This window comes from Petaurus breviceps, unplaced genomic scaffold (genome assembly GCF_028583685.1).
Source record: "Petaurus breviceps papuanus isolate PSGF00001 unplaced genomic scaffold, PetGlider_PUasm1.0 90895, whole genome shotgun sequence".
Taxonomy (NCBI): domain Eukaryota; kingdom Metazoa; phylum Chordata; class Mammalia; order Diprotodontia; family Petauridae; genus Petaurus; species Petaurus breviceps.
Genome location: NW_027187372.1, coordinates 17,167,910 through 17,180,287, shown reverse-complemented (window position 1 = coordinate 17,180,287; position 12,378 = coordinate 17,167,910).

The following is a 12,378-nucleotide window of genomic DNA, read 5'->3' as shown; positions in this document are numbered from 1 at the left end:
GAAAAATAAAGTGTAAAAATAATTACTCAAAAAAAGTCATATAAATGATGTCACCATGGATAATGGCTGGAAATGAAGGTGGGTAAGAAATGCAATTGGAGTAAGGTCTGACCAGTGTACATCATGAGTGCTCAGGTGGTACCACCAAATATAAAGATGTAGATCAAGTTGGGTAGACTCCCTGTGGAGGATCATGGAAGCACATGAACTAGAAGCAAAATGGATGGGAAGGTGTGAACGAATTGTGACCTGTACTTTGGAAAGACTACCCATATTGGTAAGATCATAGAGATGTATGTAAGGTAAACTATTTGTTTAAGATTAATGGAGTTGTTTACTGAAGAATATTTTTTTTGAAAAAAATTGTTTTCTTGTAAGGGAAAAGGTTTATATTGTAAAATGATATCAAATATTGCCACACTTATGGATGAACACTTCGATGCCTAATTTGAGTAGAAAAAAAATTTGTTTGAATATACATTGATAATGTATGTAGATTTCAACAACGATAGAGAAAAAATCATCTGTAATGTCAATGTAAGGACTTAGTTCTCTTTGTAAATGAAGTAGTATGATATCTTGTTTATAAATAAAGAAATTAATGTTATAAACAGGTGGAGAAAGATCTTGCATTCATTAAAAATTAAAGAAATATGCGAAGAAACAGTTTCAAGGTCACTAAAGAGACTACTCTGTTAAATACCTAAGAGTTTCAATGCTTCATAGCATGTCAGTGAATTTGCATATATCAGCTTTATGGAAAAAGAAGGTAACACAAAGAAAAATTAAATCTCTTGAAGAGAACTGATAGCAGTTAGAAACAGATTCCATTGGGGAGATTCTAGAGAGGCAGACTGTTGTAGTAGCTAATGCACTCAACTCAGGTTTAGAATTTGAAGCTGCTGGGTTCAAATTCTGTTTCAGACCCTCCCTCAAAGAATGGCTCTGGACATAATGTGTAACTGCTCTGTGCCTCAGTTTTCTTAGCTGTGAAAATACAGTGGAGTGTATTTGATGACTAATAAGCTCCTTTCCAACTCTGTGATCCTGGCAACTTCTGTATACAATCATGTCATTAGACACTAAACACTGGAGTGGGGGTTGTAGGCAGATAGTTTGATTGATATCATATATAGCCTAAGTGGATTATTAATTTCTAAAGAATTAGTATCAAATAAGGGAAAAAATACTTAGGGTTTAGAATTAGAGAAACTTGAATGAAATCCCATCTCTGCTACTTACTACCTGGGTGATACTGGGCAAATTACTTCAATTTGTGCCTCAGTTTCTCCATCTGTAAAATAAGGGGAAGGGGATTATTAGTACACCTCTAAACTCACTTTGAATGCTAAATCTATGATTCTTACAAGACATAACATGAAAACAAAAACTTCCAGGCAATGTTTCCTTATAGTCAAAGTGCCATTTATGTAGTCAGTCAGTCAACAAACACGTTTTATGTTCCTACTATGTTCGAGACACTTTGCTAAGAATTGGGGATATAAGGACAGGGGAAAAGTTCCTGCCCTTCAGGAGCTTACAATCTAATTGGGGATGCTAAAACACAAAAAGAAGCTAAAAAACAAGGAGAGTGGAGGGTAGCAGAAGGATATTGACTTAAGAGGGGGCATGATGAGAAGACAGTATAGTGTAGTTTGTGGGACATGAAGAAGTGGTTGGCCTAAGGCCTTCCTTAAGTAGAGATTCTGGGGGGATTTTCCAAATCTCCATCCACCAAAGGGAGGGAGGGAAGAGCAAAAGAGAGAGTTCTGAGGAGGTATGAGTTCCAGAGCTGATGTGATCTTACATGATAAAGAAGTTACAGGGATGGGAATGTTCAAAAGGGTGGGGAAAAGAGGACAGAGAAAAAGTCAAGTAAGTTTTAATTTAAATGCTTCTCCTTACATACACTTGATGGAGACTGTGACACTTACCATCTTAGCACCCCTCAATTCACTCTAAGGTAGTTAAGTTAGAAGTAAGATTTCAATCTGCTTCAGTGGAGAGAATATTCAAACTGGGAGTTCACTGCACTTAATGAAATCATAGATCTGGGCAAAAGCAAATTAGTATGAAAATTATGTTGAACACAATTTAATCTTTCTATAATGACCCAGAAAGTACCTCAGCACCTAACAAAGTACTTAGAATAGAGAGGGAGCTTAATAAATGTTTGTTGATTGATTAAAAGCCCTTGGATTTTGCAGTGCTTCAGGGAACACTAAAAACATTAATTATCATTAGACTTGGGATGTGCTGAATGCTACCTAACATAAATTTCCAGTTGGTAGCCAGACAGTACAGTTATTACAGCATTTCCAAGGCCAAAATTATAACTTTGGCCTATTCTATGGCTGCTTCTGAACTGATCCTAGAAATGTCATGTTTCCCTCATATCTTCAAGACAACTTTTGCAGTAACGAAAAGCAGCAGAATCTCCTAAAGATGCACTTAGAGTCTGTTTTCCCCTTTCAAGTAAAACTGTTGCATGAACTTTTAAATACTATTTCCCAGAACCTCAACGTCATCTCTCATTATTTACTTTGCTGTTATTTGTATTACACATTAAAAAGTCCATTATCTCTCATTTTAAAACGAAAAAAGCTTTCTTAATAAGTAAAGGTTATTTTCAGATTTTAACCACTCCAGAAATTGAAGCCAGCTAACCTTCCTGATCTTTTCCGAATGAATGCAATTCCAATAGAAGTCCTCATTAGATGGAATTCTTACTGCATCAACATGAAATTTGTTAAAATACATGATTTTATTTTCAATGTTTCCATCAAAAAACAGAAACCTTTTGAAGACTAATTTTTTACCTGAGGACAATTATTTATTTACTATAAAGATCCGAGAAAATGAGATTTTTTATAACTGTTTGTTTTTTTTTTATTGTTAAACCATCACTTCAATAAATTTCAAGAAAAAGAAAGAGGCTTCATTTCTGATATACCTATATATGTACATATATATAAATTTTAAGGAATATATGTGTGTATGTATGTTTATATTTATATAATATTAATTATATTATATTGTTATGTTATATGTTATAAAATGTTCATATTATAGCATATTGTATCATATCATGTTATGTTATGTTATATTGTATTATACTATCACATTTTATCATATCATATTTTATTGATGTTATATTGTATTGTACCTTTATATATGCAGTTTAGCAAGATAACAAAACATCTCTAAATATGTTCTGTTCTATAGTGGAAAAAGAATTCAAATAAATTTCTAAGGTCAAAATATAATGGCCCAATATGAAGTTGATAACTGCCCTTCTCCATACCCCCAAATGAAGATAATCATTGTGCATGTAACTACCTTTGATGAATTTAAGTTATCTAGTACAGATGTACTAAATTCAGGGGTACTGAAAGAAATGTGGGGTACAATCTCTGACCCACTGTCAGTGAAATATAGAGGCATAGATCGAGAGAGGGAAGACTTATCACCTATCCTTCCACAATATCTCTTGACTCTGTTCCCTTTTCCTCACTCATACAAACTACCACAGTTTAAGTCCTTTATATATATATATATATATATATATATATGTATGTATGTATGTATGTATGTATATGTTCTACTATCATAATAGCTTCTTGATGGATTTTTCTATTTCCAGGGTCTCCCCTCTAAATTTTACAACTGGAAAATTGTTATCCCTGAAACACCAATCAGTACACACTTGAAAATCTTCTCTGATTTCCTGGTGCCACTAGAATAAAATACACAATCCTCAGTGTGGTAGCATGTAAAGCCCTCAGTGCTATGGATCAATCTGGTGTTTTCAGTCATATACATACACTCACTTTTCTGTCAAACAGATCAGTTAGCTGCTTCTCATACATGACTTTCAATGGCTGACTTCACTACCTTTTACACTGGTGGTTCCCCCATATCTTAAATCTATTCCCTTCTAACCTCCAACATTTGTAAACCCCAACTTCCCTGCAATGTACAGTTCAGGTGCAAGTCTTCTAAAGAAGGTCTTCCTTTAACTTCTCTGTCATCCCCTTGACATCCTTCCTCTTGAAATTTCTTTGGCTAACTTTATTTATTTAACTGTGTGCAATGTGAATCATTACATTAGAATGTCCATTCCTTCAGGATTATTTCACTTTGTCTTGGTATCCCCAGAGCTGAGGTAATTTGCCAGTATAAGATGCTTAATAAGTGTTTGTTTAATTAAATTGCAAAGCTTCAAAGAAAGGGTGGATAGGAAAAGTCTACAGGGAAGACAGTGGAGGTGGAGTGGGAAATGGAAGGCTCTTATTAACAAAGTTCTGAAATTACAAAAAGGCAAAGGAAAAAAAATATCCTGATAAGAGATACCTGAAAGAAAAGGCCTAGGTTTTAATTCTTCCTCAGATACTTCCTAAGTTGTAAGATCTTGAACAACTTTCCCAATCTTAGTTTACTTGTAAATAAAATAGGACCAATGATTACACCTGCAGGGATTCTGTGAAGATCAAATGTAAAAGAGAATTTATTAAAATATTCTACAAAACTCAAAGTACTATATAAAGTCAGATATTTTAAAATATTATTATTTATAATAAGGGAGTTTATAATTTTGTAGAATTCTAATTTCTGATCAAATTCTTTGCTTATATGCAAAAAGCAACATCTCTATTATTTCTAGCTATTGATACTATTTTCCCCCATCATCTTTATACACAAGATTAATTCTTCTGCCAGATTACAGAACTTCAAATATCTAAAGAAAAATTTTATGTTATTTTAGTTCTTTTCTTTAGAGTAGTTCCTTCAAAAGTATTCCAATGATCTAATTTTGAGTCCTAACCATATTCTTTGTAATTCTCTGTACAAATTAAAATTTGTCAATAACTGTCTTAAACTATGGTATCTTGAGTAATACTTCAGATAAAATTTACCCAGAATTGAATGTAATGGGACCTAAATACATACACTTTGTTCTTGATACTAGAATTCTATCAACTCAGGACTAAATTGTATTGATTATTTTGGCTTCCATTTTACATATATCACTCCCGCTTAGTGAAATACCTAAAACCCAGAATTTTTGCTGTTGATTTTTTAATTTTTTAATTTTTTTAAATTTAAATTTTAAAACTATTTTTTAAAAAGTAAAAAAAAATGCTTATGCATCTAGAAAATATCTCCATTAAAATATGTACTATTGAGGTAGAGACAAGATGGCAGCATAGAAGCAGGAAAACTCTCACCATAGGTGAGCTCACCCCCATAACCACCTCAAATACCTATAAACTATGATTCTAAGCAAGGTTTAGAGCTACAGAACCCACAAAGTGACAAAGAGAAACAAATCTCCCACTGGAGGCAGCCTGGAAGGCAGACAGGGAGGGTCCATTGCAGTGTGCTAGGAGCACAGCCCAGCCCCATGTAAGCCCAGGGTTTTAGCCTCAGGGAGTCCCCAAACAACAGAAGCTGGAGCAGACTTTGGTAGAGTGGATCACCTGCAGCTATGGCAGTTTCCAGAATTATGAGCCCATAAATGCCAAAGACAAAGTAAAAGGTCAGTGTGGAACTCTGTTGAAACTGGGGCGGGGTGAAGATGGAGGAACAGGTCTGGCCCCTGGCCCCTGGGGTGAGAAGTAGCTGAGGCGTGGTGGCCCTGCAGCTGCCTCCATGTGGCTACTTCAGAGCTCCTGGACTACAGATCTTACGGGGTCCAAGAAACTATTCAGAAGGTAAACAATCTTTCTTTAACCTGATTGGATTTAGATCACTCTCTAGGGCAAAGGTCCTGGGGTGTGTGACAAGGTGACAGAGCTAGTGGGAGCTTCAGAGAGGGCACCCAAGTAATAGCTCTGTCAGCTGTGAAAAACCCAGTAATTTGGGACAAAGGTCTTCTCTTTGGAAGCAGAGTTCTCCTGTGGCAAAAGCTCAAAAGTCAAGTAATTGAGTGGCAACATGAGCAAGCAAAGGAAGCAAAGCAAACACAGCAGTCAAACCTTAGATTTCTTTTTGGGGGACTAAAAGGATTAAAACATGGAATGGGAGGAAGACAACAAAGTCAGAACTCCTGCACCAAAAGCTTCCAAGAAAATTATGAACTGATTAGACCATAGAGGAGCTCAAGAAGGATTTTGAAAATCAAGTAAGGGAGGTGGAGCAAAAATTGGGAAGATAAATGAGAATGAAACAAGAAAATCATGAAAAGAGAGACAATAACCAGACTGGAGAAAATAAGACTTTAAAAAATGGCCTAACTCAAATGGCAAAAGAAGCCCAAAAAGCCAATGAGAAAAAGAATGCATTAAAATAGTCTAATGTGCCAGATGGAAAATGAATTTCAAAAGCTCACTGAAGAGAATAATTCCTTCAGAATTAGATTGGAGCAAATGGAAGCTAATGACTTTATAAGAAATAAAGATAATATTAAACAGATTGAAACAAAAAAAAATAGAAGGCAATGTAAAATACATCGTTGGAAAAAAAAAACAAACACTGACCTGGAAAATAGATGCATGAGGGAAAATTTAAAAATTATTGGACTACCTGAAAGCCATGATCAAAAAAAAAATCTGAGAAATCACCCTTCAAGAAATTCTCAAGGAAAATTGCCCTGATGGTTTAGAAGCAGAGGATAAAATAGAAATTGAAAGAATTCACTGATCATGTCTTGAAAAAGATCCCCAAAAGAAAACTCCTAGGAATATTATAGTCAAATTCCAGAGTTCCAAGATCAAGGAGAAAATATTACAAGCAGTCAAGAAGAAACAATTTGAATATTGTGGATAACAATAAGGATAACGCAAGATCTAGCAGCTTCTACATTAAGGGATTGAAGGGCTTGGAATATGATATTCTGGAGATCAAAGGAGCTAGGATTAAAACCAAGAATCACCTATCCAGCAAAACCGAGTATCATGTTTCAGGGGAAAATATGGTCATTCAATTAAATAGAGGACTTTCAAACATTTTCAATGAAAAAAAAAACAGAGCTGAATAGAAAATTTGACATTCAAATACAAGAAGCAAGAGAAGCATGAGAAGGTAAACAGGGAAAAGAAATCATAAGGAATTTATCAAAGTTGAACTCTTTAAATTCCTACATGGAAAAAGGATTGTAACTCATGAAACTTTTCTCAGTATGAGGATAGTTTAAGGGAATATGTGTGTGTATGTGTATACACACATATACATATATGTCTATATAGGAGGGTATATGTGCATATGAATACATATGTGAGTGTGTGTATATATATATGTACAAATATACATAGAGGGCACAGGATCAAGTGAATAGGAAGGGATGATGTTTAAAAAAATAAAAGTAAGAGGTGAGGGAGGAATATAAGGAGAGGAGTTAGGGAGAGACAGAATAGGGCAAATTATCTCATTTGAAAGAGTCAAGGGCAAACTGTTACAATGGAGGGGAAGAACAGGAAGGTAAAAGAGAATGAGTCAACCTGACTCTCATTGAATTTGGCTTAAGGAGGGAATAAAATACACACTAAATTGTGTATCTTACCCTACAGGAAAGCAGAGGGGAAGGGGATAAGGGGAGGGAGGATAGAAGGGACAACAAATGGAAGGGGGAGGGTAGTTAGAAGCACACACTTTTGGAAAGAGACAGGGTCAAAGCAGAAAATAGAACAAGTGTGGGGTGGGATAGGTTGGAGGGAAATATAGTCAGTCTTTCACAATATATCCACTATGGAAATGTTTTGCATAACTACACATGTACAACCTATATTGAATTGCTTATCTTCCCAGTAAGGGTGGGTGATGGAAGAAGGGAAAGAATCTGGAATTCAAAGTTTTAAAAGCAAATGTTTAAAATTATTATTATTTTTTTTATGTTCACTGGGAAATAAGATATACAGGCACTTGGGTATGGAGATCCATTTTGCCCTAATGAAAAGTTGGAGGGGGAATGAGGGAGGATATAAGAGAGGGAGATTGGGGGAGGAGTATTCAGTGGGATTGCTGTTTTGGGGTGGTGGATAGGGGAAAGACAGGTAGAAAATTTGTAACTCAAAATGTTGTGGAAATGAATGTTGTAAACTAAAAATAAACATAAAATTAAAAAAAAAATCACAAAGTCAGGAACTTCAAAGAGTTTATAACCATAAGCCCCAACATTTTTCTTCCTTTTCCATGCATTACTTCTCCAAAGGAGGCAGCAATCCTCCAAATATACTACTATGTAATCCAAATTGATACAGCAAAAAAAGGGAAAAAAAACTGTTTTATCAAGTTTAACAGTAGCCAGCCAAGCATCTATCAGAGAGAAAGAGAAAGAGAGAGAGAGAGAGAGAGAGAGAGAGAGAGAGAGAGAGAGAGAGAGAGAGTGTGTGTGTGTGAGAGAGAGAGAGAGAGAGAGAGAGAGAGAGAGAGAGAGAGAGAGAGAGAGAGAGAGAGAGAGAGAGAAGCCTGTCATGGAAAAATTCAGTTTCCACACAGATAAACCTGATAATGCCAATGTAACCAGCTTATTAACTCAAGTTATTAGCACACACTTCCATTAAGTAGAGGAATATAAAACAACAAGTACCTTACAGTAAAGTAGTAGTCATTTTCTTACTGTGTTACATATTATTTATAGTCACTTTGATTCATTAAGGCCTTTCTTTGGCCTTGATTCAGCCTTATATATTTTAGTTTCAGAACTCTTGGCAAATCCCTTTATCTAGTCTTTTGTGTCAATTGCACATTTCATGAAACAAAAATCTTCTTTCTACTTCTTCAACAATTAGTTACAGTACAAGGGGCAATCCATTTTCTCCTCTGTAGCTTTTCTTGTATTTATTCAAGTAATCATTCCTTGTCCTTCACTGTTGAAGACTGAAGGCTTTATATTATTTCAACCAGTCATATTTCCACCATGGTTTTTATTTTCCCAGTTAAAGAATTCTGTAATAAAAATAACTTTGTTGTCAGTTATTATTCTGAAAAACTTTTCATTTGAATAGTCATTTCCCTTTCCTATAGTTATGAGAACACCTAAAACACTGGGAAAAGATGTTATTTGTTCCATTCCAAATATATACCTAAATCTACATATTTATATATGAATAGTTTTGAATTATTCTCTTTATTCTCTAACTTCTCTTTTCAATCTTTTGCAGATTTATAGTACTCTAATAAAAAAGTAAATAATTTAATCTTTTTTCCCCTCTAGACTAAATAAGTCCTCGAAATTTGAAGATTTTCAATTAATTGATTATTCTTATTGCTTGTTTTTCACCCTCCCCAGTTTCCCCAAATTCATGTTATAGTGGAAAGAGCTTTCAAGATTTATAAACAGTCTATATTGGCTCATTTTCAGCAAGTCAATTAATTTCTTCAGCCTTGGTTTTCTCACTTATAAAGTGAGCCTAGATGAACATTTAGGTCCCTTCTGACTTGATTATAAGGATACTATGATACATTCAAGCACTTTATATTGTTGTTTGTAAGGACAGAACTGGTATTCACTATGGACTTTCTTAGTGCTCCAGAATGATGAAAAATAGAGAGATTAATGAAAGGCATTGACCCATCCTGGGTTACTACTTATTCTTTGCCAATTGGATTACTCAATTTAGTGCATCCAGGAAGGACGGGGGGGGCGGGGGAAGACGATATATAAGGCATCTCTGATGTTCCAGGCACTGTGATAATCACTTTATAAATATCTCATTTGATCATAACAACAACCTTGGGACTATCACAACAATTAGTTCACCACCTCTCTTTATTCTGGACACTGCACCAAACAAGAATTAGAGAGCATTATAAGATGCAAAATGGATAACTTTGATGACATGAAACTGAAAAGCATCTGTACAAACACAGCCCTGTAACAAATATTAAGAGGGAAGTTGTAAATTGGGAAGGAATTTTTACAAACAATGTGTCTGATAAGGCTCATTTCTAGAATATACAGAGAAGTGAGTCAAATCTGTAAGACTACAAGTCATTCTCCAATTGATAAATAGTCAAAGGATATGAACAGACAGTCCTCAGAGGAAGAAATTAAAGGTATGTATAACTATATGAAAAATGCCCTAAATTACTATTGATTAGAATAATGCAAATCAAAACAACTCTGAGGTACCACAGCTCACTGGTCAGATTTGTTAGTTTGACAAAACAGGAAAATGACAAATGCTAGAGAGGATGTGGAAAAATTGGAACACTAATACTTTGCTGGTAGAGTTGTGAACTGATCCAACCATTCTGGAGACCAATCTGGAACTATGCCCAAAGGACTATAAGTAATTTTATATCATTTTACCCAGCAATACCACTTCTAGGGTTGCATCCCAAAGAGATCATAGAATCAGGAGGAAGACCCTTATGTACAAAAACATTTATAACAGCTCTTTTTGTGGTGGCAAAGAATTGGAAATTAAGGGGGTGCCCATCAATTGGGGTATGGCTGAATAATTTATGGTTTATGAATGTAATGGAATACTACTGTGCTATAAGAAACGAGGAGCAGATGGACTTCATATTTACCTGGAGAGGCTTATACTTACTGATGGTCAGTGAGAAGAGCAGAACCAGGAGAAATTTGTACACAATTACAGACACAACATATATGTGATGACCAACTTTGATAGACTGGACTCTTCTCAGAAATGCAGGGCTATATGTAAACTCCAAAAGACTCATGATGGAAAGAGATGTCTTCATTCAGAGGAAGAACCAGAAAGAACAGAGTTTGAATGCAGATTGAAGAAAATTACCTTCTCTCTTTCTTTTTGTTGTTTGGTTTTGTTTCCTCTTTCACATTGTTCATTCTATCCAATATAACCCTTCCTTATAACCTGACCAATGTCTAATGTTAAACTATCTGCAGATCCTATACCTGATTGTATGCCACTACGTGGGAGGAGGAGGAAAGGGAGAGGGAGAAAATTTTAAACTCAAAGAAGTGGGAACTGAATCTTGTAAACTCAAAGTAAACGAACAAATTAATAAAGACCAAAAAAGTTTAAAAAAAAAGAGAGCAGGTAGTTTGCTTCAATCTGCATTCAAACTCTGTCCTTTCTGGTTCTTTCTCTGAATGTAGACATCTCTCTCCATCATGAGTCTTTTGGAGTTTACTTATAGCCCTGCATTTCTGAGAAGAGTCCAGTCTTTCAAAGTTGGTCATCACATATACCTTGTATCTGTAATTGTGTACAAATTTTTCCTGGTTCTGCTCTTCTTACTAAGCATCAGTTCATATAAGCCTCTTCAGGTAGCTATGACATCCATCTGCTCTTTGTTTCTTATGGCACAATAGTATTCCATTACATTCATATACCATAACTTGTTTAGCCATTCCCCAATTGATGGGCATCCCCTTAATTTCCAATTCTTTGTCACCACAAAAATAGCTGCTATAAATATTTTTGTACATATGGGTCTTCCTCCTGCTTCTGTGATCTCTTTGGGATGCAACCCTAGAAGTGGTATTGCTGGGTCAAAGGCTATGAAATTACTTACAGCCCTTTGGGCATAGTTCCAGATTGCTCTCCAGAAAGGTTGGATCATTTCACAACTCTACCAGCAAAGTATTAGTGTTCCAATTTTTCCACATCCTCTCCAGCATTTGTCATTTTCCTGCTTTGTCATCTTAGCCAGTCTGACCAGTGATATGTGGTACCTCAGAGATGTTTTGATTTGCATTTCTCTTATCAATAGTGATTTAGAGCATTTTTTTCATATGCTTATAGATATCTTTAATTTCTTCCTCTGTGAACTGTTCATATTCTTTGACCATTTATTAATCGGAGAATATTTCATCTATCTTGAAGAATTTAGTGATTTATTATAAATTATTTCAGAATGCCATATTTAAGTAGTTTTCTCCTGCATCTTTTTATCAGAAAAATGATCATGTATGAACTCCAGAAACCTCTCCCTAATAACAATAAAATCAAAATGACACTATTTGTCATTACTATGTGTCGTTATTATGTAATGCTGCTTTAATGGCAAAAATGATGCCAAAATAATCATTTGTGCAAATATCTTAAGCTTATAAAACCACTTAAGTGTAATGGGGTGGTACAGGTGATAAAGCAATTTCCTGGAATCAGAAAGAAGAATTCAAATCTTTCCTCCAGCACTTAATATGTCCCATGAATTATCCTAAGTTTTGGGGACAAGAAGTTTCAAAAGACAATCTCTGCCCTCACAGGTCTAACAATCTAATGGGTGAGGCAACAAGCAAATATATGTACAAATGAGCTTTATAGAGGAAACATAGAAAATATTTTAAATATATAGTATTTTTCCCTACTTGCGTGAAAATAAGAAATAATTAAGGGAGTGAACAAACTAGAGTTGGGGTATTAGGAAAGACTTCCTATAGAAGATAAGATTTTAATTGGTACTTGATGAAAGCCAGGAAAGTCAGGAGGTGTGAAT